The sequence below is a fragment of the Haematobia irritans genome, chromosome 1 (genome assembly GCF_050003625.1).
Source record: "Haematobia irritans isolate KBUSLIRL chromosome 1, ASM5000362v1, whole genome shotgun sequence".
In the NCBI taxonomy this organism is placed as follows: domain Eukaryota; kingdom Metazoa; phylum Arthropoda; class Insecta; order Diptera; family Muscidae; genus Haematobia; species Haematobia irritans.
Window position 1 is genome coordinate 233,582,397 of NC_134397.1, and position 27,362 is coordinate 233,609,758.

Below are 27,362 nucleotides of genomic sequence, written 5' to 3' on the forward strand. Positions count from 1 at the left end.
AAGACACAAAAAAGAGGGTTCGTGCGGAAGCAAACTAATTCCAAAATCAATTAGTGCGAAAACAGTAAATAGCCGAAAAATTAGAGCGGGAGCATGCTGGTTGCCGAAAAAAACTAAATACCGAAGTGCTTTGTGGGGAGCAAGAAATTCGAAGCGATTAGTGCGGATGCCAGCCGGTTGAAGAAGTTACTAGTCTGGAAGCAAGCTAGTTGCTGGACCTACCAATGCAGAAGCAAATTATATGTCAAAGCGCTTAGTGGGAGCAAGCAAGCCGAAGTGTTTAGTGAGGATACAAGCTGGTTGCAGAAGTTACTAGTGCGGATGGAAGCAAGTTGCCCAAGTTACTAATGCGGAAGCAAGCTCATTGTTGAGTTTCTATCGATTAGTTTGATCGGACAGCGATGGTGACACTCATCGCCTTCACACCCTTGCCTGTCAGTACTGCCTCGTTGCCCGATAGTGGGTATGTATTTTTCGCTATGGTGATAAAGGCAGTGATGAATTCCGTCCAAAAATATGGCGACAAAAAACGATAGAAACACCAGAAATTATCCGAAAAGTGAAGGCACGATTTGATGGAAATCCACGCCGTATTGATAGAAAACTTCCTCGTGAGCTGAACATATTGCGTGATTTGAACTTACTCCAAGTCCATATTGAAAAATGGCATTGAAATTCCAAAAATGGCAAAAGCTCAAAGATGCCCAAAAAAATTAAAGAGCTTAGGAGTTGCTTCGCTTGCATGAAAGTTACCGAATTTTGTTTTCTCCGGGTTTACTTACCAAACCGGTTAGTTGAAAATGTTCACCTTCGACTGGCCACTGGTCGCAATAACAGACAATGTTCGCTCCACCCGAAATTCTGAGTCGATCTAATCATGTCCGTCCGTCCGTCTGTTGAAATCGAGCTAACTTCCGAAGCAAACAAGCTATCGACTTGAAACTTGGCATAAGTAGATGTTATTGATGTAGGTCGGATGGTATTGCAAATGGGCCATATAGGACCACTTTTACGTATAGCCCCCATATAAAACAACCCCTAGATTTAGCTTGCGGAGCCTTTTGGAAGAGCAAAATTCGTCCGATTCGATTGAAATTTGGTACGTGGTGTTAGTATATGGTATCTACACAGAAAAAAATATCACCAAAATATTTCCAATTAAAAAGTTAATTGAAGTTGAAAATTTTTTCAGTTGATAAATTAATTGATACAATTAATTTTAAACATGATAGAAACATTAAGTTAATTAAGTCAATGATTGAAAATTTTAAAATTTTTAATTAAAAAATTAATTGCTACAATTAACTTTGTAATCAAATTCGGAAGACTAATTCAGTTAAAAAAAGTGCTGATTTTTTTTTAATTTTTAATTCAAAATGTATTTCAAACAATCATTTGTTAATCCAAATAAAACCTCTAAGCCAATTCAGAAAGTAATTAAAAATAGTTAGCTTTTTTAATTAATAAATTAATTGAATTTTGCAATCAACATCAATTAAATTTTTAATTGAATCAATTAAACCGATCCCCAGATTTGACCTCCGGAGCTTTTTACAGGACCAAAATTCATCCGATCTATTTGAAATTTGGTACGTGATGTCAGGATATGGCTTCTAAGAACCATCCAAAAATTGGTCCATATCGGTCCATAATTATATATAGCCCCCACATAAACTGATCCCCAGATTTGACCTCCGGAGCCTCTTGGAGGAGCAAAATTCTTCCGATCCGGTTGAAATTTGGTACGTGGTGTTAGTATATGGAGCCACCGTGGTGCATTGGTTAGCATGCCCGCCTAGCATACTGCTTCGATCGAACACCAAAAATTTTTTCAGCGGTTGATTATCCCACCACAGCAATGCAGGTGACATTTTTGAGGGTTTCAAAGCTTCTCTGAGTGGTTTCACTGCAATGCGGAACACCGTTCGGACTCGGCTATAAAAAGGAGGTCCCTTGTCATTGAGCTTAACATGGAATCGGGCAGCACTCAGTGATAAGAGAGAATTTCACCAATGGACTGAAAAGTCTAAGTGAGCCTGATACATCGGGCTGCCACCTAACCTAACCTAACCTAGTATACGGTCTCTAACAACCATGCAAAAATTGGTCCATATCGGTCCATAATTATATATAGGCCCCATATAAACCGATCCCCATATTCGACTTCCGTAGCCCCTTGGAAGAGCAAAATTCATCCGATTCGGTTGAAATTTGGTACATTGTGCTAGTATATGGCCGTTAACAACTATGCCTAACTAGGTCCATATCGGTCTACAGTTACACTGTTAGAAAAATATGTTTTTCATATGTTCCGATATAAACAAAATGTGTTTCGGGCACAATTTTAAAACACAATATATTTATGTACAAATATGTAATGTTCCTAAACTAACACTAAATGTTTGGGACATCTATGTTAATATGTTACAATATATTATGTTTGGGGCATGAATGTTTCATAAAAATCATATGTGTGAATGCAAACATATATAAATTTACAAATTTCGACTAAACATACATATGTCGTGAAATTTTATTCAAAGCGAGACGGAGAGTATAGAGAAAGATATAGAGATGGAAACTGGGGGAGTTGACGAAAGATATCAACATAACACAGCAAAAGAATCAAAAGAGAACAATTTCTGTGAAACCGCTTGTATGTTGTTTCGGAAAACTGTTTTATGATAAGGCCAAAAATTTGATATGCTTAAGTCTAAATATTATTTAATTTGAATAAAGAGAATAGACATTCGGAACCAAGAGAATAGACATTTGAAAAACAAACAGCATATGTTTTCGCCTTGAGAGCAGCATTTTATGTATGTGTGGACATGTGTTTTGTTTATCATTTTGGCATTATGGGCACAATGTTTTTCTTTGTTCGTTAAAAGAAATCAGGGGTCTTCATAAAAATAACGAAAGGGCACTATACTCTTTTTAGAGTTGGGACAGTAAAATGAAATAAGGAGGAAATAGTGACAAATTACACAGTAAAATGTATAAAAACAAAGTTTAGTTCCTCTTTATTAATAAGTAGTCCACGAGGAGTTGACGGACACCTTCAAATATAAAAGCGGGCATTAGGTTAGGTTATGTTATGTGGCAGCTCACTTAGACTATTCAGTCCATTGCCCGATTCCATGTTAAGCTCAATGACAAGGTCTTATAAATAAAGCGGGCATTAAGTTCGAGTTTTGCAGCTAAAACATTTTAAAAATTTTATTTTCTTTAAAATGAATTATTAAAGAAAAAATAGGCATTTTAGAGCGATGGTGTTAAATGGTTGTAAAAAACTGTTTACGCCTAAATAAATTTATGTTTATATTATAAAATTATTTATGTATGTTTATACTCGACTCAACGTTCTTCTTTTTTTCCTTCCAATTTTGAATTCCTTCCAAATTTTAAAGTTTTGTACCAAAAACAGTTTTTTGTTACAAAATTGTTATTTTTGCAGTAAAAAAATAATATTTTATCCAAAAATCAGTCAATTTCGTTTATATCAAGCACTGTTACTGACTATAAATCTTTAATAACCCACATTTCGAAGTTTCATTTTAAAAATTTAATATAGTAAAATATAAATGTGTAAATTAAAAAAAGTGTTCGGTCGGAGCAGGGATTGAACCCACGACCCTGTGCATGCAAGGCAGACATGCTAACCACTGCTCCACGTGGCAAACAAATGTATGTTTCTGTTAAATAATGTTATGTTTGCATTGGCTCGTGGGCGCTGCAAACTATGCTATATAAATGTAACTTATAACGATAATTATCTACAGGTGACTATAACAGCTACGTACTCCAGTGGATAGTGTGTTGGCTTACAAACTGTATGGTCCTCGGTTCGATTCTCCGTGCAGGCGAAAGGTAAAATATAAAAAATTTATAAAGTGAGTAATTTCTTCAACATTATTTGTATTACAGAAATATTTCGTGGAAATGAAAATTACGAGTATGTTAGGGAATGAGCACAATCGTCTTTGCGAAAAATTCTTCCAAGCATATAATATTTTTGGGCTCAAAATGCTTCCAAACATATAATATGTTCACATAAAACAAACATATTAATGTTTCGGTAGTATCCAATAATATATGTGCTTCCTGCAAAATATGTTTGGAACATATGTTAAAGAAGCGATTTTTTTTGAGGGTGTATATATAGCCCTCAGATAAATCTTTCCCCAATCACACAAAAATTGGTCCATATCAAGTTCATAATTGTATATAATCCCCATATAAGCGACCACCATATTTCAATTCTGGCTCCCTCCCTGCGTACCGTGCAAAAGTCCATATCGATTCGTAATTATTTGTAGACTTGCATACCTTTTTGTTTAATATATACCACGTGTGGACTAACTCACAATATAGAAAACGATTTAAGATACCACAACCCAAGTAATTCGATTGTGTATAACCGTCTTTCGTAGAAGTTTCTACGCAATCCATGGTGGAGGGTACATAAGATTCGGCCTGGCCGAACTTACGGCCGTTTATACTTGTTTTGTTTAATATATACCCCGTATGGACTAACTTACAATTGAGAAGATGGTATTAAGAAGTTCTAAGAGACCTTGCATCGGCAAGTGTTACCGCAACCCAAGTAATTCGATTGTGGATGACAGTCTTGAAGTCTGACAGTAGAAGTTTCTACGAAGTCCATGGTGTAGGGTACATAAGATTCGGCCTGGCCGAACTTACGGCCGTATATACTTGTTTTGCTTTAAAATTTCTTCCGATGTAAACCCAAATCAAAATTATATAGGCGATTATTATATAGGGCATTGTTCATATTTGAAACACTGTAACCTATCCTAGTCAGCTGTATGGTGCTTCTAGTTTGCCATCGTTGTCGCAATGAGATCAATTTTTTATGATCGATCAGTCTATTAACATGCAACAACAGTGCCACTACCCAAAAGTGCTTGTCATAAATTCACATATACGGACCTCAGTAAGGATAAGACTCAACATCCCATCCATCCTCCGTCCATGGATCGATCCAAAGCAACAATGAAACTGAGCCATACAACCACAACCAACACAGTAACATGATCAGCCATTTGGGAGTTGGGATAATTCATAATGTTTGCGTTAAGATCTGCCATTATTATTAGTTGTAGTATTTATTTGGATCCAGAGATCTCTATGTCTGTCTGTGTGTTGGTTTATTTGTTATAACCAACTACAAAAGCTTCGTTTTGGGAGTTCAGTATGTCTTTTGTGCGTCAAGGCAGTTTGGGTGTAGGCCCGTTTCGTTTCTTTTTTTTTTTTTTTTTGATAGAATTCCATTGTGATTTGTAATGACATCTATATGTAGCAGCTTTGTGGAATTTGAAATTAGTTTTGTTTTCGAGAGTGATGGCATCAGTTAGATATGTGATTATGGTTTTTCTAGTGTAAAACGAATATGCAGAGGTTTTCAAATTAGTCACACATAAAAATGATAAAAAAAAACAAGTATATACGGCCGTAAGTTCGGCCAGGCCGAAACTTATGTACCCTCCATCATGGATTGCGTAGAAACTTCATCTAAACACTGCCATCCACAATCGAATTACTTAAGTTGCGGTAACGCCTGCCGATGGCAAGGTATCTTAAAACCTCCTAACACCATCTTCTAAATTGTATGTAAGTCCATACGTGGTATATATTAAATCAAAAAAGATCGATCCAATACGTATATGATTCAGTTTGACAAAGTAGATATAAAATTTTGACAAAATTTTCTACAGAAATAAAATTTGAACAAAATTTTCTATAGAAATAAAATTTTGATAAAATTTTCTATAGAAATAAAATTTTGATAAAATTTTCTATAGAAATAAAATTTTGAGAAAATTTTCTATAGAAATAAAATTTTGACAATGATAAAAATTTTATTATGAACCGAATAAAATTTTAACAAAATTTTCTCTAGAAATAAAATTTTGGTAGATCATTTTTGGCTCTAGTGGCAACCATGATTATGAACCGATATGGACCAATTTTTGTGTGATTGGACCAATTTTAGTATGGTTGTTAGCAACCATATACTAACACCACGTGCCTACTTTGAACCGGATCGGATGAATTTTGCTCCTCCAAGAGGCTCCGGAGGTCAAATCTGGAGAATGTTTTATATGGGGGCCATATATAATTATGGACCGATATGGACCAATTTTTGCACGGTTGTTAAAGATCATATACTAACACCATGTTCCAAATTACAACCGGATTGGATGAAATTTGCTTCTCTTGGAGACTTCGCAAGCCAAATCTGGGGTTCGGTTTATATGGGGGCTATATATAATTATGAACCGATGTGTACCAATTTTTGCATAGTTTTTAGAGACCATATACCAATATCATGTACCAAATTTCAGGCGGATCGGATGAAATTTGCTTCTCTTTGAGGCTCCGTAACCCAAATCTTGGGATCGGTTTATATGGGCGCCATATATAATTATGGACCGATGTGGATCAATTTTTGCATGATTGTTAGAGACCATATACCAACACCATGTACCAAATTTCAGCCGCATCGGATGAAATTTTCTTCTCTTTGAGACTCCGCAAGCCAAATCTGGGGATCGATTTATATGGGGGCTATATATAAATATGGACCGATGTGAACCAATTTTTGCATGGTTGTTATAGACCATATACCAACACCATGTACCAAATTTCAGCCGGATCGGATGAAATTTTCTTCTCTTTGAGACTCCGCAAGCCAAATCTGGGGATCGATTTATATGGGGGCTATATATAAATATGGACCAATGTGAACCAATTTTTGCATGGTTGTTATAGACCATATACCAACGCCATGTACCAAATTTCAGCCGGATCGGATGAAATTTGCTTCTCTTTTAGGCTCCGCAAGCCAAATCTGGGGATCGGTTTATATGGGGGCTATATATAATTATGGACCGATGTTGACCAATTTTTGCATGGTTGTTAGAGACCATATACCAACACCATATACAAAATTTCAGCCGGATCGGATGAAATATGCTTCTGTTAGAGGCTCCACAAGCCAAATCTGAGGGTCCCTTTATATGGGGGCTATACGTAAAAGTGGACCGATATGGCCCATTTTCAATACCATCTGACCTACATCGATAACAACTACTTGTGCCAAGTTTCAAGTCGATAGCTTGTTTCGTTCGGAAGTTAGCGTGATTTCAACAGACGGACGGACGGACGGACGGACATGCTTAGATCGACTCAGAATTTCACCACGACCCAGAATATATATACTTTATGGGGTCTTAGAGCAATATTTCGATGTGTTACAAACGGAATGACAAAGTTAATATACCCCCATCCTATGATGGAGGGTATAACAAATGAGTAAAGTAGTGAGTCGGACGCGGCCGACTATATCATGCCCTAAAGCACACCTACTGAATTAATAAACCTTAGCATTGGAGGACGTTTATTGAAATAAATTTGGGAAATAAATCTAAAATCTCACGAAAAATATTGTGACTCACGAATAATTTTATGTGTCTGAAAACATGAGCATTATTCAAATCGAGAGCGTTATTACACTCTTAACATCCCAGGTGTCTCTAAAATGGTATATGAATTTAACTCTTAAGGGTTTTATGTTGGTGAGCGGGAGTCACGAAAATGTTCGTGAATCACGACAATTTTGTGTCACGTGCACACCTCTAATATATATGGGAGCTATATCTAAATCTGAACCGGTTTGGTTTATATATTCCAGGATAGGTTGAAACTACAGAAGGTTACCGTGTGCTAAATTTGAAGAAGATCGGTTAATAAATCGCTATATTTAGTCACTATGTCCAAAAATAAAGTTATTAGGGACAAATTTTTAAAAACCGGGTGCTACATAGATATGAGAGCTATACCTAAATCTGAACGGATTTGGATGATACTTTGCAGGTTTGGTTGATATTACAGGAGATTACTTTGTGCTAAATCTGAGTAAGATCGTTTAATAAATGAGACAACTACGGTCAAAAATAAGGTTATTAGGAACACATTTTTCAAAATCAGGCGCTGCATATATATGAGAGCTATATCCAAATATGAACCGATTTTGATGAAACTTTGCACGCTTAAAGGGTGGTAAATTAGATTACTTTGTGGCAAATTTAATGCTGATCCGTTAGTAAATGAGCGCAATCTGACCCCATTTATTGAAATCGGTATATGGGAGCTATATATAAATTTTTGCAGGTTTGGTTGATACCATAAAAGGTTACTTTTTGCTAAATTTGAGTAAGATCGTTTAAAAAATAAAGCTATTATGACCAAATGTTCGAAAATCGGGCGATACATTCATATATATGGTAGCTATATTCAAATCTGAACCGATTTCCATAGTACTATACACCGAAAGAATTTTCTTCGTAAAAAGAACGAAAAATTTCGTTAAAAGTACGAAATTTGTCATTGTTTTACAACCAAAGAAACTTTTCATTAAAAGTACGAAATATTTCGTACTTTTTACGAAGAAAAGTTCTTCCAAAATTTTCGTAGTTTGTAAGAAAAAAAATCGTACTTTTTATGAAGAATCTTCGTACTTTTTATGAAAAATCTTCGTACTTTTTATGAAACAATTTCGTTCTTTTTATGAAAATGTTTCGTACTTTTTATGAAAAATTTTCGTAGTTTTTATGAAAAATATTCGTACTTCTTATGAAAAAATTTCGTACTTTTTTCTGAAAAATGTTCGAATTTTTAGAAAAAAAAATTATAGTCGAAAGTGCATTTGGTTGTAGTTGCAAGTGTGAAAAATGACATCACTACTTTACATCTTAAGTTTTTGAATAATTTTTAGTTTTATTGCTTCACTTTTATTCATAGAGCGCTATCACCCAAATGGGAAGTAGCATAGACTTGCATAAAAAAATAGAATAAAGGAATACACTCAAGCACATTATAAAAGACAATTTAATGCCGCGAACGGAAATTTTACAACTTCAATGAAACTTCTTCGTTATTTCAAAGAAAATGTTTCGTACTTTTTATGAAGAAATTTTAACGCAGAATGTTTCGTAAAATATTCGTAAAAACTTCTTCACAAAATTCATGAAATGTGAAGAAAGTTTCGTTAAAAGTACGAACTTTTTACGAAGAAAAGTTAATGTAGAATGTTTCGTAGAAGTTTCGTATATTCGTAAAATGTTCTTCGTAAAATTTACGAAAATGAATGAAAATTTCGTTATTTTAATGAAGAATTCAGGAAGAATAGTTAATGAAGAATTCTTCGTAAAATTAACGAAGAGAATTCTTTCGGTGTAGAAGATTAGTGTACGCCAATTTTGAGTATGATCCGTTGATAAATAAGGGGTTTAAGGCCACATTTGGGAATATCGGGCGATACATATATATGGGAGCTACATCTAAATCTGAACCGATTTAGATGATTTTTTTTCACATATAGTAATTACTATAGAAAATTAGATTTGGCCAACTTTTAAGTAAGATCGCTTGATAAATAAGGGACTTATGGCCAAATTTGGGAAAATCCGGCGATACATATATATGGGAAGGGAACCACCGTGGCGCAATGGTTAGCATACCCGCATTGCATACACAAGGTCGAGGGTTCGATTCCTGCTCCGACCGAACACCAAAAAGTTTTTCAGCGGTAGATTATCCCACCTCAATAATGCTGGTAACATTTCTGAGGGTTTCAAAGCTTCTCTAAGTGGTTTAACTGCCATGTGGAACGCCGTTCGGACTCGGCTATAAAAATGAGGTCTCTTGTCATTGAGCTTAACATGGAATCGGGCAGCACTCAGTATTAAGAGAGAAGTTCACCAATGTGGTATCACAATGGACTGAATAGACTAAGTGAGCCTGATACATCGGGCTGCCACCTAACCTAACTTATATATGGGAGCTTTATCTAAATCTGAACCGATTTTGATGAAACTTTGCACGGGTGGTAAATTAGGTTACTTTGTGGCAAATTTAATGCTGATCCGTTAGTAAATGAGCGCAATCGGGCGATACATGTATATGGGAGCTATATCTAAATTTGATCCGATTTTTTCCAAATTCAATGGCGTTCGTCCTTGTGCCAAAAAAACTCTATATATCAAATTTCGGCTCCATGAAATAACTCCCCAAAATGAAATAAGTTTTCAAACTTGGGGACCTATTTCATTATGAAATAAATCCCCAAAATATTTTATGAAATTATACCCCAAAAAATGAAATAAATCCCCAAAGCGCAAAATGAAATATATCCCCAATATTTTGGGGACTTATTTCGCAAAAAAAATAATAATAAATTTATTAATAAAATACATTATTTCTTCATTATAGTTCATAACAATTTCAACTTCAAACAGATGTAGTAGCATATTTATTTGGGTATATTTTTATAACCAATTTTTAACTAAAGAACGACAATCAGCCAGGAGTCTCATTAGACATTCGCTATAAATTTATAAATATCTTCAAGGCCTAATCACGAGATTAGGAGTATTATCCCCACACACTACACATTCATTCTTTTTTAATGAATGTGTAGTGGTAGGGATTTCTGTTTCTGTCTTCCGCTTTTATGTAGTTTGGTTATATTGGATTGTAATCGATTTTAATCAAATGACATTTTATTTTCTTATCCGTAAAAGGTTTCATTTTATAAATCGCCATTCATTTTATATCTTTACCGCTTCACGTTTTTTTCAAAAGCTGAGCATACCAATAGACTTACACAAAAATTCATAAACATGACGGTTCCGGCCATTACTTTTATGAATTATTTTAAAATTTAAGAAAGAAAAATAACCCCCCAAAATCCATATTGGAGAATTATTTTATTATGACAAATTTGGGTGTTATTTCATTTGAAATAACTCCCCAAAATTTAAAATGAAATAGCTCCCCAAAATATGAAATAACTCCCCAAAAGTCGTTGTGTTTGTTCTCTGTAGAGGAGAACATGTCCCAAATATTTCATTTTTAATTTTGGGGACTTATTTCATGGGGACTTATTTCATGGAGCCCCAAATTTCATCAGAATCGGTTAATATATTGGGACCGGAATCCTGAGAACAACAAATACATGGACAGACTGACGGACGGACGGACACCAAGCGCCTCAGGAGGTGATTCTGAGTCGATCGGTATATATTTTATGGGGTCTAAAATCTATATTTGTGGTAGGCACATTTTTTGCAGATCAAAGATATACACTAACCACTATGTGGTTTAGGGTATATATAGGAAAACGATCAATTAGTGCACGCAATATAGGAAAATGTGACAAATACTAGAAAAAAATCTAAAACTATCCAAAACTGAATAATTTCCTTTAGATCGATTAATACATCCCAATTTGAAACTTCAGTAAGATTGGTTAATAAATGAGGATATTATGACCAAATTTCGGAAAATCGGGCGATACCTGTATATGGGAGCTATATCTGAATCGATTGGGATGATTTGTTAGGTTGCCAAATTTGATGGGTTAATAACAAGGGTACACTAATAGGAAAAATTACGTTCCACAAAAACGTTCACAAAAAAATCAAAACAGAATGTTCACAATTTTGTACACGGGTGTTCACGATTTCATGAATCGTTAGACGTTAACATATATATGGGGTTGGTTGTATCAGACGATGGAATTTGTCGTTGTTCCCTTCATTGGGTTGTGTCACCCAACTTTAATAGCACTATAACCGAATAAAAAATTAATTTCATTTCATTATACCCTTCACCACTACTGTGGTACAGGGTATAATAAGTTTGTGCATTTGTATTCTGAGTCGATTTAGCTGTCCGTCTGTCTGTCTGTCTGTCTGTCTGTCTGTCTGTTGATGTATTTTTGTGTGCAAAGTACAGCTCGCAGTTTTAGTCCGATTGTTTGGTGTAGGGTCCTGTTTCGGCTCAAAGACGATCCCTATTGATTTTGGAAAAAATCGGTTCAGATTTAGATATAGCTGCCATATATAATTTTCACCGATCTGGTCATAATTGGCGTGTATATCAACCGATCATCCTCAAATTCCGTACATCCGAATATTTTATGAGTCTCGAAAAACTTGCAAAATATCAGCCAAATCGGTTCAGATTTAGATATAGCTCCCATATATAGCTTTCGCCCGATTTACACTCAAATGACCACAGAGGCCAATTTTTTGCTCCGATTTTGTTGAAATTTTGCACAGCGAGTAGAATTAGCATTGTAGCTACGCGCGTCAAATTTGGTTGAAATCGGTTCAGATTTAGATATAGCTCCCATATATAGCTTTCGCCCGATTTACACTCAAATGACCACAGAGGCCAATTTTTTGCTCCGATTTAGTTGAAATTTTGCACAGGGAGTATAATTAGCATTGTAGCTCTGCGTGCCAAATTTGGTTGAAATCGGTTCAGATTTAGATATAGCTCCCATATATAGCTTTCGCCCGATTTACACTCATATGACCACAGAGGCCAATTTTTAACTCCGATTTAGTTGAAATTTTGCACAGGGAGTAGAATTAGCATTGTAGCTATGCGTGCCAAATTTGGTTGAAATCGGTTCAGATTTATATTTAGCTCCCATATATATGTTTTTCTGATTTCGACAAAAATGGTCAAAATACCAACATTTTCCTTGTTAAATCGCCACTGCTTTGTCGAAAAGTTGTAAAAATGACTCTAATTTTCCTGAACTTCTAATACATATATATCGAGCGATAAATCATAAATAAACTTTTGCTAAGTTTCCTTAAAATTGCTTCAGATTTAAATGTTTCCCATATTTTTTACTAAAATTGTGTTCCACCCTTGTGCATTAGCCAACTTAAATTTTGAGTCTATAGATTTTGTAGAAGTCTATCAAATTCTGTCCAAATCGAGTGATATTTAAATGTATATATTTGGGACAAACCTTTATATATAGCCCCCAACACATTTGACGGATGTGATATGGTATCGAAAATTTAGATCGACAAAGTGGTGCAGGGTATACTATAGTCGGCCCCGCCCGACTTAAGACTTTCCTTACTTGTTTTTTACTAACATTGTGTTCCACCCTAGTCCATTAGCCGACTTAAATTTTGAGTCTATAGATTTTGTAGAAGTCTATCAAATTCTGCCCAGATCGAGTGATATTTAAATGTATGTATTTGGGACAAAGCTTTATATATAGCCCCCAACACATTTGACGGATATAATATGGTATCGAAAATTTAGATCGACAAAGTGGTGCAGGGTATAATATAGTCGTCCCCGCCCGACTTTAGACCTTCCTTACTTGTTTTAAAATAAAACCTTTTTTAAATAATAGAAAAAAAATTGTGCCAAACCTATTGTTTGGTGAAAAAATTTTGAATATTTCAAAAATATACATAAATCTCTTACAAAAGAACAATGATTCAACGCACATTTTCCAAGCGTCTTATTTTTTCCCAAAGGCATAGTAATGTCTTGTCCTCCATATCAAGTTATAATAAGAAATACATCATAATGTTACATTTTATTTTAATATTTATGAAAACTCATCCGCTATATTAATGTGAAAACAATTCCACGAACCTTTCTTAGAATTCTTTAAAAGCAATAAATTATTTATTGCCCAGTGACTTAGTGCTCACTTCAACGCAGTTGGACATTTTCCAAATCTTAAATATTTAATTTCAATATTTCGCTATTGTTTAACACATAACACAAAAAGTTTTTTAATAACTTTTAAAAAGTGTGACAGTTATCAAATAAAATACTCAGAGTATCAGCAATGGCAAATGAAACAAAGACCTCCTGTCACACCCTACTCACAGGCCATATCCTGGGTGGAGTTTGTTCTTTTTTTTGTGCCTCATGGGTAGGAACCCACAAGGTCGCTAAATGCAGGCTCTTGTCTCTTGCACTATGAAAGGGTAGTCCGAGTTATACTAATATACGCCCCAAAGACAAAAAAACAATGGGGAAATGAATATGAAAAAAAAAATTCTCCTGGTCCTTAAATAATGAACAAAGAGTGAGATTTAAATGAAACACAAAAAAACACAAACAAGAAAGTTCTACATAAAAATATATAAGGAATTAAAATATTTAACTAACCTCCAATGGGGAGAGGACCACCAGATCACCAGCAACTACAAATGTCGACTCGATGCCTGTCGAGTGTCGACAGTCGGTTGTATTATTTTGTGCCACCAAAACGATGAGAGGAAAAAGTCATAAATTACATTTTCGTAGGCGTTGGCAGGTGTCGCCAATGCTGTCTAAAATCGCGATAAATCTTCATGTTTGAAATAAATTTCATATAAAATTGCTTCACTGAATTTCTTCTTCATTTCTCTTCACAAACCCTACTCCCATGTTGCCCATTGTATTGCCCTTTGATTTTCTTCGTTTTCTTGTTTTTGTGGGAACTTGGATATCGGAAGCTGTGTATTTGTGTGTGCGAATGTCAACTTATTTCTCTATGTATTGGAATGGGGACCATTTGATGCACATGAAGACATGAGATGAGTTGTGTTGCAAACGCCTAACATCACCGCAATACCTTCATTCGATTCAAATCCACCATATCCACTACCACTTTCATAGAATTGAACTACTTTGAGTACACTGGAAAAGTATTAACTTTTGTTACACTGTGTCACCAAGAAAATTAAAAATAATAGGTGTAGTAAAAATATCTTCATTACTTACAGAATAGATGGCGTTATTTATCTACAGGGCGGCTGTTATGTATTGCATCCACGTTTGCCACTCAAGCCAAAAATAAACATTTTATTTCTGTAGAAAAATTTCTAAACATTTTATTTCAATAGAAAATTTTGCCAAATTTTATTTCTATAAACATTTTTTCAAAGATTTATTTCAATAGAAACTTTTGCTCAACTTTATTTCTATATAATTTTTTTTTCAAAATTTTAATGCTATAGAAAATTTTGTCAAAAAATATTATTTCTGTAGAAAATTTTGTCAAAAATTTTATTTCTATAGAAACTTTTGTCAAAATTATATTTATGTAAACTTTTTTGTCAATATTTTATTTTTATAGAAAATTTTGTGAAAAAGTTTATTTATATAGAAAATTTTCTCAAAATTTTATTTCCATAGAAAAATTTCTCAACATTTTATTTCTACTTATAAGCATACTTGCAAGGATAATCTCAGCCTTCCAGGATATTGAAAGAAACAGATTAATTTCTCCAACGTTATAAATTTTCAATATTTTATATAAACTATGCTTTATATAAATTATTACGATATACACAGCAAGTAGTTTTTTTTTCAGACCAGATTAAAAATTCAGACTAGAAATTTATTTCTCAGAAAATTTTGCCAAAATTTTGTCAAAAATTTCTTTCTATAAAAAATTTTGTCAAAATTTTATTTCTATAGAAAATTTGGTCAAAAATTTCTTTCTATAAAAAATTTTGTCAAAATTTAATTTCTATAGAAAATTTTGTCAACATAATGTTAATATTAGATTTTTTTTTTAAATTTTGCATCTATGGAAAATTTTGTCAAATTTTATTTCTATAAAAAATGTCAAAATTTTATTTCTGTAGAAAATTTTGTCAACATTCTACTTCTATAGAAAATTTTGTCAAAATTTTATTTCTGTAAACATTTTATATAGAACATTTTATCAAAATTTTATTTCTGTAAAAATGTTTGTCAAAATTTTATTTTTTTTTAATTTTATTTCTGTAGAAAATTGTATCAAATTTTTATTTCTATAATTTTTTTTTTTCAAAATATTATTTTTTTTTATAGAAAATTTTGTCAAAATTTTATTTCTATGGAAAATTTTGTCAAAATTCAATTCAAATTTTTTCAAAATCATATTTCTATGGAAAATTTTCTCAGAATTTTATTTCTATTTATAAGGATACTTGCCAGGATAATCTCAGTCTTCCAGGATTTTAAAAGAAACATATTAATTTCTCCAATTTTATAAATCTTCAAGGATTTTATTTTAACAATATTTAATTTAAACTATGCTTTTTATAAATTATTACAATACACGCAGCAACTAGATATTTTGGCCAGACCATATCAAAATTCAGACCAGAAATTTATTTCTATAGAAAATTTTGTGAACATTTTATTTCTATTGAAAATTTTGTGAAAATTTTATTTCTATAGAAAATTTTGTGAAAATTGTATTTATATAGCAAATGTTGTCAAAATTTTAGTTCTATAAAAACTTTTTTCAAAATTTTGTATCTACACTGAAAAAAATATTGTCGTGAGGTCGAAGATTTCATGTCTTTAAAATACGAATGCAAAATGTGCTTAGCATAGAAGACACATTTCTCTAATAAAGGGTGATTCTTTTGAGGTAAGGATTTTCATGCATTAGTATTTGACAGATCACGTGGGATTTCAGACATGGTGTCAAAGAGAAAGATGCTCAGTATGCTTTGACATTTCATCATGAATAGACTTACTAACGAGCCACAACGTCGAATTTTCAGTGAATGGGCCCTAGAAAAGTTGGCAGAAAATCCGCTTTTTTATCGACAAATTTTGTTCAGCGATGAGGCTCATTTCTGGTTGAATGGCTACGTAAATAAGCAAAATTGCCGCATTTGGAGTGAAGAGCAACCAGAAGCCGTTCAAGAACTGCCCATGCATCCCGAAAAATGCACTGTTTGGTGTGGTTTGTACGCTGGTGGAATCATTGGACCGTATTTTTTCAAAGATGCTGTTGGATGCAACGTTACGGTGAATGGCGATCGCTATCGTTCGATGCTAACAAACTTTTTGTTGCCAAAAATGGAAGAACTGAACTTGGTTGACATGTGGTTTCAACAAGATGGCGCTACATGCCACACAGCTCGCGATTCTATGGCCATTTTGAGGGAAAACTTCGGAGAACAATTCATCTCAAGAAATGGACCGGTAAGTTGGCCACCAAGATCATGCGATTTGACGCCTTTAGACTATTTTTTGTGGGGCTACGTCAAGTCTAAAGTCTACAGAAATAAGCCAGCAACTATTCCAGCTTTGGAAGACAACATTTCCGAAGAAATTCGGGCTATTCCGGCCGAAATGCTCGAAAAAGTTTCCCAAAATTGGACTTTCCGAATGGACCACCTACGACGCAGTCGCGGTCAACATTTAAATGAAATTATCTTCAAAAAGTAAATGTCATGGACCAATCTAACGTTTCAAATAAAGAACCGATGAGATTTTGCAAATTTTATGCGTTTTTTTTTTTTTAAAGGTATCAAGCTCTTAACAAATCACCCTTTAGAAAGTTTTTTTCCTTGTCCAAAAGTCGACAAACTTTTCAATGAAGTCGCATTGTCCTTATAATTGAGTGATTTCACTTAAAAATGGGTATCATAACATGAAAGAAAAAATGTTTGGGCTAAGGTTAATTTGACTTTAATAATTCAGAAAAATTCTTTAAATTTAATGAAATTGTCATTAAATTTTTTGCCTTTTTGCATCTTGACTACAAAGCAAAAAATCGTCTAATAGAGGACATGTTTTTCAACACTTTATTTTAAAGACGTTTTTTACTTGAAACATAGCATAATGTTTATTGGAAGTCGAGTCTTAATTTGGAAAATAAAGCTGTCGTTAACTCGTTTTAAAGGAATTGGATAGCATATGAAGAAAAAAAGCTGAAAAAGCGAAAAATTAAAATTTGCTTCCTAGAAGCAAGTACGCAAACCCCAAATTTAGAAGAGAATTGTGTCTTAAAAGTATCCTTACTTGTATTCTCCGCTTCTTTGGCTCGGAATCAATAGCAAAATTTTTAAAGTAAAGACAAAATTTTTGGAACCGGGCATGCTTTTTTTTAGTGTATAGAAAATGTTGTCAAATTTTTTTCTGTAGAAAATGTTGTCAAAATTTTATTTCTATAGAAAATTTTGTGAAAAATTTTATAAATATAGAAAATTTTGTTAAAATTTTATTTCTATAGAAAATTGTGTCAAAATTTTGTTTGTATAGAATTTGTTGTCAAATTTTATATCTATAGAAAATTTTGTCAAAATTGTACTTCTATAGAGAATTTTATCAAAATTTTATTTCTATAGAAGATTTTGTCAACATTTTATTTCTGTAGGTTAGGTGGCAGCACGATGTATAAGGCTCACTTAGACTATTCAGTCCATTGTGATACCACATTGGTGGACTTCTCTCTTATCACTGAGTGCTGGCCGATTCCATGTTAAGCTCAATGACAAGGGACCTCCTTTTTATAGCCGACTCCGAACGGCGTTCCACATTGCAGTGAAACCACTTAGAGAAGCTTTGAAACCCGCAGAATTGTCAGCATTACTGAGGTGGGATAATCCACCGCTGAAAAATTTTTTGGTGTTCGGTCGAAGCAGGAATCGAACCCTCGACCTTGTGTATACAAGGCGGGCGTTCTAACCATTGCAACACGGTGGCTCCTGTAGAAATTGTTGTCAAATTTTTGTCTATAGAAAATTGTGTGAAAAATTTAATTATTAATTATTTTTCAATAAAAATATTAATCTGACACTCAGAAGAACTGCAGGTAATTCCATAACGGTTTTTTCTGATTGAAAACATTGCAGTATAGGAAGGCAAAGGTATTGGATCTTTAAACCGCACTGAAAAAAATTTATGCAACCTAAATTATGCAACCTAAGCCATGCAAAATGTACATTTCTCTATAATAAAGAAATTTTAATTAAAAAAGGTCGCAATAAATATTTTAACTTTTTTCTTTAAAACTTAGGATATGAGTTAAAGAAATTGATGTCTTTTCATTTGTCTTTGAAACAATTTCCATTTAAAAACCTTTAAAGTTTTTCTTAAATAGTATTTGTTATAATTTGGACTTTTTAATTGATATCTATTTGTGCAAAAAAAAAAAAAAATATTATCATGTGCCACTTAAAGGGCAACACAGCATCCTCGGCCATACGGAAAGAGTTTTTCCTTAGTAGACCATCCTCATATATTTCAACATATGCATCATGTCCTTGGTCCTTGTAAGTTATTTAAATATTTTCATTTTCGTTTGTTTTACAAAATAATCCCAGAAATGAAATAAAAGGTTTCCATCATTATTTTCTTGAGTTCCTTAGTTACAGTACTAAATCTTTTAAAAATGCATTTATTCACTCACTCAGTCGAGTGTTAACATATTCCCATTCTATGATGTATTCTTGTTGTTCCTGTTTGCATAAGGACATGGACACATAAACACAGATGGTGGTCAAGGCAGTGGTGGTCTGGGAGGGGCGGGGGTTTTGAAATGAAATTTATGTTTTATTTGCTAAACAAATGCAAAAACGCACAACAAAACAAATTTATTATACTTATAGGCTGACTGCCATTTGAGGTAGGTTTTGAAAGCAGGAAGGAAGGACGAACAGACAGACGGACGGATGGAAGTATGGAAAAATATTTACATTGGCATTTGTTTGCCTTCAGTAGGTGTGGCTTTGTCTATAAAATAACGATAAACTACCTCATATCTGTTACATATTTGCATATGTTCACAATTCACATTAATACTTACTACACCATAAACAATTTGAATGGATGTGTGTGTGCGATTTAGGATTATTATAAGGCTGGTGTAGTCGTTTTGTACATAAGCATGCGGTTGCATTCGAATTATTTTCGATAACATTAATTAGATTAATATCAAATTAAAGTTTTAATGTCACAAAATTCACTATTCAACACATGCGAATAACCAAGATAAAATTTTGGATATTAAAAAAAATTAAATAAGATTTAGTACAAATAGCGAGACTATAGGCCTGGCAGTATAGTTTATACCCACACTGAAAAAAGAAATTTTTTTCAGAGAAACAATGAATATTTTTCTTTAAAGACAAATAAAAACAAGTAAGGAAAGTATAAAGTCGGGCGCGGCCAACTATATTATACCCTGCACCACTTTGTAGATCTAAATTTTCGATACCATATCACATCCGTCAAATGTGTTGGGGGCTATATATAAAGGTTTGTCCAAAATACATACATTTAAATAACACTCGATCTGGACAGAATTTGATAGACTTCTACAAAATCTATAGACTCAAAATTTAAGTCGGCTAATGCACTAGGGTGGAACACAATGTTAGTAAAAAACAAGTAAGGAAAGTGTAAAGTCGGGCGGGGCCGACTATATTATACCCTTCACCACTTTGTAAGTCCACATTTTCGATACCATATCAAATCCGTCCAATGTGTTGGATGCTATATGAATCCATACATATATATTCTGTATATATAAGCAGATCTGTACAGAGTTCTGCAATACTTATAGATTTTACATTTAAGTCGGCTAATGCGCTGATGTGGAACACAATGTTAGCAAACAAATATAGGAAACATTTAAATATGAACCAATTTTGAGGCAACTTCGCAAAAGTGTATTTATGATTTATCGGTCGATAGATGTGTAATAGAGTAATAGGAAACTTTGAGTCATTTTGATAAGTTTTCGACATAGCAGTGGCGATTTGATAAGGAAAATTTAGGTATTTCGGCCAGTTTTGCCGAAATCTGAACCGATTGCAATCAAATTTCACATGCATAGTTACTATGTTGAATCTACTCCCTGTGCAAAATTTCACGTAAATCGGATAACAACTTTGACCTCTGTGGTCATATGACGGAAAATCGGGCGAAAGATATATATGGGAGCTATATCAAAATCTGAACCGATTTCAACCAAAATAAACACGCATATGCAGAACCTTAATTCTACTGCCTGTGCAAAGTTTCAAGTTCAATTCTACTTCCTCTGCAAAATTTCACGTAAATCAGAGTAGCACTTTTGCCTCTGTGGGCATATTAGTCCAAATCGGGCGAATGATATATATGGGAGCTATATCTAAATCTGAACCGACTTCAACTAAATTTTGCACAATTAACGATACTACACTGTTAGAAAAATATGTTTTTCATATGTTCCGATATAAACAAACTGTGTTTCGGGCACGATTTTAAACCACAATATATTTAAGTGCGAACATGTAATTTTCCTAAACTAACACTAAATGTTTGGGACATCTATGTTAATATGTTAGAATATATTATGTTTGGGGCATGAATGTTTCATAAAAATCATATGTGTGAATACAAACATATATAAATTTACAAATTTCAACTAAACATACATATGTTGTGATATTTTATTCAAAGCGACAGAGAGAGTATAGAGAGAAATAGAGATGGCAACCGGGAGAGTTGACGAAAGATATCAATATAACACAGCAAAAGAGTCAAAAGAGAATAATTTCTGTGAAACCGCTTGTATGTTGTTTCGGAAAACTGTTTTATGATACGGCCAAAAATTTGATATGTTTAAGTCTAAATATTATTTAATTTGAATAAAGAGAATATACATTCTGAACCAAGAGAATAGACATTTGAAAAACAAACAGCTTATGTTTTCGCCTTGAGAGCAGCATTTTATGTATGTGTGGACATGTGTTCTGTTTATCATTTTGGCATTATTTTTTTCTTGCTTCGTTAAAAGAAATCAGGGGTCTTCATAAAAATAACGAAAGGGCACTATACTCTTTTTAGAGTTGGGACGGTAAAATGAAATAAGGAGGAAATAGTGAAAAATTACACAGTAAAAAGTAAAAAATAAAGTTTAGTTTCTCTTTATTGAAAAGTAGTCCACGAGGAGTTGACGGACACCATCAAATATAAAAGCGGGCATTAAGTTCGACTTTTACAGCTAAAACAATTTAAAAAGTTTATTTTCTTTAAAATGAATTATTAAAGAAAAATAAAAGGAATTTTATAGCGATGGTGTTAAATGCTAGTAAAAAACTGTTCACTCTTAAATAAATTTATGTTTATATTATAAAATTATGTATGTATGTTTATACTCGACTCCACGTTCTTCTTTTGTTAGTTTTTGAATTCCTTCCAAATTTTAAAGTTTTGTACAAAAACAGTTTTTTATTACAAGATTGTTATTTTTGCAATAAAAAATAATATTTTATCCAAAAATCATTCAATTTCGTTTATATCAAGCACTGTTACTGACTATAAATCTTTAATAACGCACATTTCGATGTTTCATTTAAAAAAATTAATATAGTATAAATATAAATGTGTAAATTAAAAAAAAAAAAATGTTCGGTCGGAGCAGGGATTGAACCCACGACCCTTTGCATGCAAGGCAGACATGCTAACCACTGCTCCACGTGGCAAACAAATGTATGTTTCTGTTAAATAATGTTATGTTTGCATGGGCTCGTGGGCGCTGCAAACTATGCTATATAAATGTAACTTAAAACGATAATTATCTACTGGTGACTATAACAGCTACGTAGCCCAGTGGATAGTGTGTTGGCTTACAAACTGTATGGTCCTCGGTTCGATTCTCCGTGCAGGCGAAAGGTAAAATTTAAAAAATTATAAAAGTGAATAATTTCTTCAACATTATTTGTATTACAGAGAAAGGTGCCAATAACTAAAAAATTTCGTGGAAGTGAAAATTACGAGTATGTTAGGGAATGAGCACAATCGTGTTTGGGAAAAATTCTTCCAAGCATATAATATTTTTGGCTCAAAATGCTTCCAAACATATAATATGTTCACATAAAACAAACATATTAATGTTTCGGCAGTATGCAATAATATATGTGCTTCCTGCAAAATATGTTTGGAACATATGTTAAAGAAGCGATTTTTTTTGAGGGTGTATAAAACGTACTCCTTGTGCAAAATTTCAAGCAACTCAGGGCAAAACTCTAGCTTTTGGGGCCATATAAGTCCAAATCGGTCGAAAGATATATATGGGAGCTATATCTAAATCTGAACCGATTTCAACTAAATTTGGCACAATTAACGATAGTATTAAACGTACTCGTTGTGCAAAATTTGAAGCAAATCAAGGCAAAACTCTCGCTTTTGGGGCCATATAAGTCCAAATCGGACGAAAGATATATATGGGAGCTATATCTAAATCTCAACCGAAATTTGGTACATGGTGGTTAAAAAAACTTCGCAAAAGTTTATTTATGATTTATCGCTCGATATATATGCATTAGAAGTTTAGGAAAATTAGAGTCATTTTTACAACTTTTCGACTAAGCAGTGGCGATTTTACAACGAAAATGTTGGTATTTTGACCATTTTTGTCGAAATCAGAAAAACATATATATGGGAGCTATATATAAATCTCAACCGATTTCATCCAAATTTGGCACGCATAGCTACAATGCTAATTCTACTCCCTGTGTAAAATTTCAACTAAATCGGAGCAAAAAATTGGCCTCTGTGGTCATATGAGTGTAAATCGGGCGAAAGCTATATATGGGAGCTATATCTAAATCTGAACCGATTTCAACCAAATTTGGCACGCATAGCTACAATGCTAATTCTACTCCCTGTGCAAAATTTCAACTAAATCGGAGCAAACAATTGGCCTCTGTGGGCAAATGAAATACAAAATCAATAGGGCTCTATACTGACTCAAATTAGGAACATGTGCCAAATTTGAAGGCGATTGGACTTAAATTGCGACCTAGACTTTGATCACAAAAATGTGTTCATAGACAGACGGACATCGCTATATCGACTCATGAGCCCACCCTGAGCATTTTTGCCAAAGACACCATGTTTCTATCTCGTCTCCTTCTGGGTGTTGCAAACATATGCACTAACATATAATACCCTGTTCCACAGTGTGGAGCAGGGTATAAATATGGGAAACATTTAAATCTGAAGCAATTTTAAGGAAACTTCGCAAAAGTTTATTTATGGTCTATCGCTCGATATATATGTATTAGAAGTTTAGGAAAATTAGAGTCAGTTTTACAACTTTTCGACTAAGCAGTGGCGATTTTACAAGAAAAATGTTGGTATTTTGACCATTTTTGTCGAAATCAGAAAAACATATGTATGGGAGCTATATCTAAATCTCAACCGATTTCCACCAAATTTGACACGCACAGCTAATTCTACTCCATGTGCAAAATTTCAACTAAATCGGAGTTAAAAATTGGCCTCTGTGGTCATATGAGTGTAAATCGGGCGAACGATATAAATCTGAACCGATTTCAATAAAATTTAGCACACTTGACTACACTACTAATTGTACTCCTAGTACAAAATTTCAAATTGGGGTAAAACTCTGGCTTCTGGGACCGTATTAGTCCATATCGGGCGAAAGATATATATGGGAGCTAAATCTGAACTGATTTCAATCAACGAAAATATTTTATATCAAACGTGATTTTATGTTAAAATGTCAGCGACCGGACATATCCCCCAACGGTCATATCGTCCCAAATGGTTTTTGGGCATTATGACCTCCCTAGGGGCGGTCACATCGCCCAATTTTAGTTTGGGCTTTATGTCCTCCCTCATCGCGGTCATAAGCCCCATAAAAAATTTGGCTGTTATGACCGTTTGAATATAATTGAATATAAAAAATATTTTAAAATAACAATATAAATATGTATATTTTTCTAAATATTTCAAAAGCTATGTATGATTACTTCATCTATCCATTAATTTATTAAATATTTAATAGATATATATGCCTCTTATTGACAAATATCGAATCCCGCTTGTATTTCATATGCTGGGAGAAAGGGTAAAACTAGTATATCTTGGCTTCATCGTTTGTTTTAATTGTTTTTGGCTGGATCAGAATTATTGACCATTTTTCTTCTCAGCGTACGACAGAAATGGAAAAGCGGCTACAGTGGTCAGGCAACAACAAAACCTATTGGAGATTTCACGGCCTCAAAGACTTTCGGTTTTCATTTTTTTCGGTTTTTTATATTTTATTATTAATATTTTTATTGAATTAGTTTTTGTTATTATTACTTACTTTTTTATGAAAACCGGTTATGACGGTTATTTATTTAAAAAATACCGTCCACCGATTTTGGAAAAAAGTCATGTGTTTTAAGGCCGAGAAAATCCGACTTTCAAAACACGCGGTTTTTATCAATCTAGTAGAAGACTGCAAAACCAATTAGCTTTAACAAAGAACCCCCACGAATGATCAATCCTAATTTAATTCAAAGGCATGTTATTTCAAACCATACATTAATGAAATATATAAATATATTTGCTTTTTTATCTAACTAAACCATAGAGCCAGATATATCCCCCTAAAACTGCAAAAATATAACAAGGCTCATTACAATACAACAATAGCATTCGTAACGAAAAATTGTTATAAATAATTGAATTTTACATTAGCGCTTGTAGTGCTCATTCGTAATGTGTTATCTTAGATAAGAAATGCGTAATTTTTCTTTGCGAGATATGCATTTCAGAGCCCCCCACAGTAATCTGTACGGCACGACACTTAGCTCACACATATCTTTGCTTTTTCCTTTTGAGTTCACCTTAAGAGCGGTTAACTGGACCTACTCCATTTACATGGGGGGGGGGCAGTTTCACATAGTCGTTGGCGTCGTTGTACGTCGCCTGTAATGTGTATCATTAATTACACCAAAGGGTAATAAACTTATCACAATAAGAAATTAGCACACATCTTAAAAAAGTCATAAAAGGCGCACTTAAAGTGGATTTTGGTTGAATGGTTTTTGTGCAGGACAGTGGGATGGAAACGAAAAAACAATTAAATATTATTTTTTTATACCCTCCACCATAGGATTGGGGGTATATTAACTTTGTCATTCCGTTTCTAACACATCGAAATATTGCTCTAAGATCCCATAAAGTATATATATTCTGGGTCGTGGTGAAATTCTGAGTCGATCTGCGCATGTCCGTCCGTCCGTCTGTTGAAATCACGCTAACTTCCGAACGAAACAAGCTATCGACTTTAAACTTGGCACAAGTAGTTGTTATTGATGTAGGTCGGATGGTATTGCAAATGGGCCATAGCGGTCCACTTTTACGTGTAGCCCCCATATAAACGGACCCCCAGATTTGGCTTGCGAAGCTTCTAAGAGAAGCAAATTTCATTCGATCCGGCTGAAATTTGGTACATGGTGTTAGTATATGGCCTCTAACAACCATGCAAAAATTGGTCCATATCGGTCCATAATTATATATAGTCCCCATATGAACCGATTCCCAGATTTGACCTCCGATGCCTTTGGAGAAGCAAAATTCATCCGATCTGCCATCTGATCATGCCAAAAGTAGTCCATATCAGACCATAATCATATATAGCCCCCATATAAACCGATCCAGAGATTTGGTTTTGGAGCCTCTTGGAGGAGCAAATTTCATCCGAGTCAGTAGAAATTTGGTACATTGTGCTAGTATATGGCCGTTAACAACCATGCCTAACTAGGTCCATACCGGTCTATAGTTATATATAGCCCTCAGATAAATCGATCCCCAATCACACAAAAATTGGTCCATATCAAGTTCATAATTGTATATAGCCCCCACATAAGCGATCCCCATATTTCAATTCTGGCTCTCTATGTATCGTGCAAAAAGTCCATCTTTCCTAGAAGTTTCTATGCATAAGATTCGGCCTGGCAGAACTTACGGCCGTATATACTTGTTATACCCTGCTCCACACTGTGGAACAGGGTATTATAAGTTAGTGCATATGTTTGCAACACCCAGAAGGAGACGAGATAGACACATGGTGTCTTTGGCAAAAATGGTCAGGGTGGGCTCCTGAGTCCATATAGCCATGTCCGTCTGTCCGTCTGTCCGTGAACACATTTTGCAATCAAAGTCTAGGTCGCAGTTTTAGTCCAATCGACTTCAAATTTGGCACAAGTATGTGTCTTGGCTCAGAATAGATCCCTATTGATTTTGGAAGAAATCGGTTTAGATTTAGATATGGCTCCCATATATATATTTCGCCCGATATGGACTTATATGGCCCCAGAAGCCAGAGTTTTACCCTGATTGGCTTAAAATTTTGCACAAGAAGAACAAGTAGTACTACAGTCAAGTGTGCCAAATTTCATTGAAATCGCTTCAGATTTAGATATAGCTCCCGTATATATCTTTCGCCCGATATGCACTAATACGGTCCCAGAAGCCAGAGTTTTAGCCCAATTAGGTTGAAATTTTGCACAGGGAGTAGAATTAGCAGTGTAGTCAAGTGTGCAAAATTTTATTGAAATCGGTTCAGATTTAGATATAGCTCCCATATATATCGTTCGCCCGATTTACACTCATATGACCACAGAGGCCAATCTTTAACTCCGATTTAGTTGAAATTTTGCACTGGGAGTAGAATTAGCATTGTTGCTATGCGTGCCAAATTTGGTTGAAATCGGTTCAGATTTAGATATAGCTCCCATATATAGCTTTCGCCCGATTTACACTCATATGACAACAGAGGCCATTTTTTTGCTCCGTTTTAGTGAAAATTTTGCACAGAGAGTAGAATTAGCATTGTAACTATGCGTGCCAAATTTGGTTGAAATCGGTTCAGATTTAGATATAGCTCCCATATATAGCTTTCGCCCGATTTACACTCATATGACCACAGAGGCCAATTT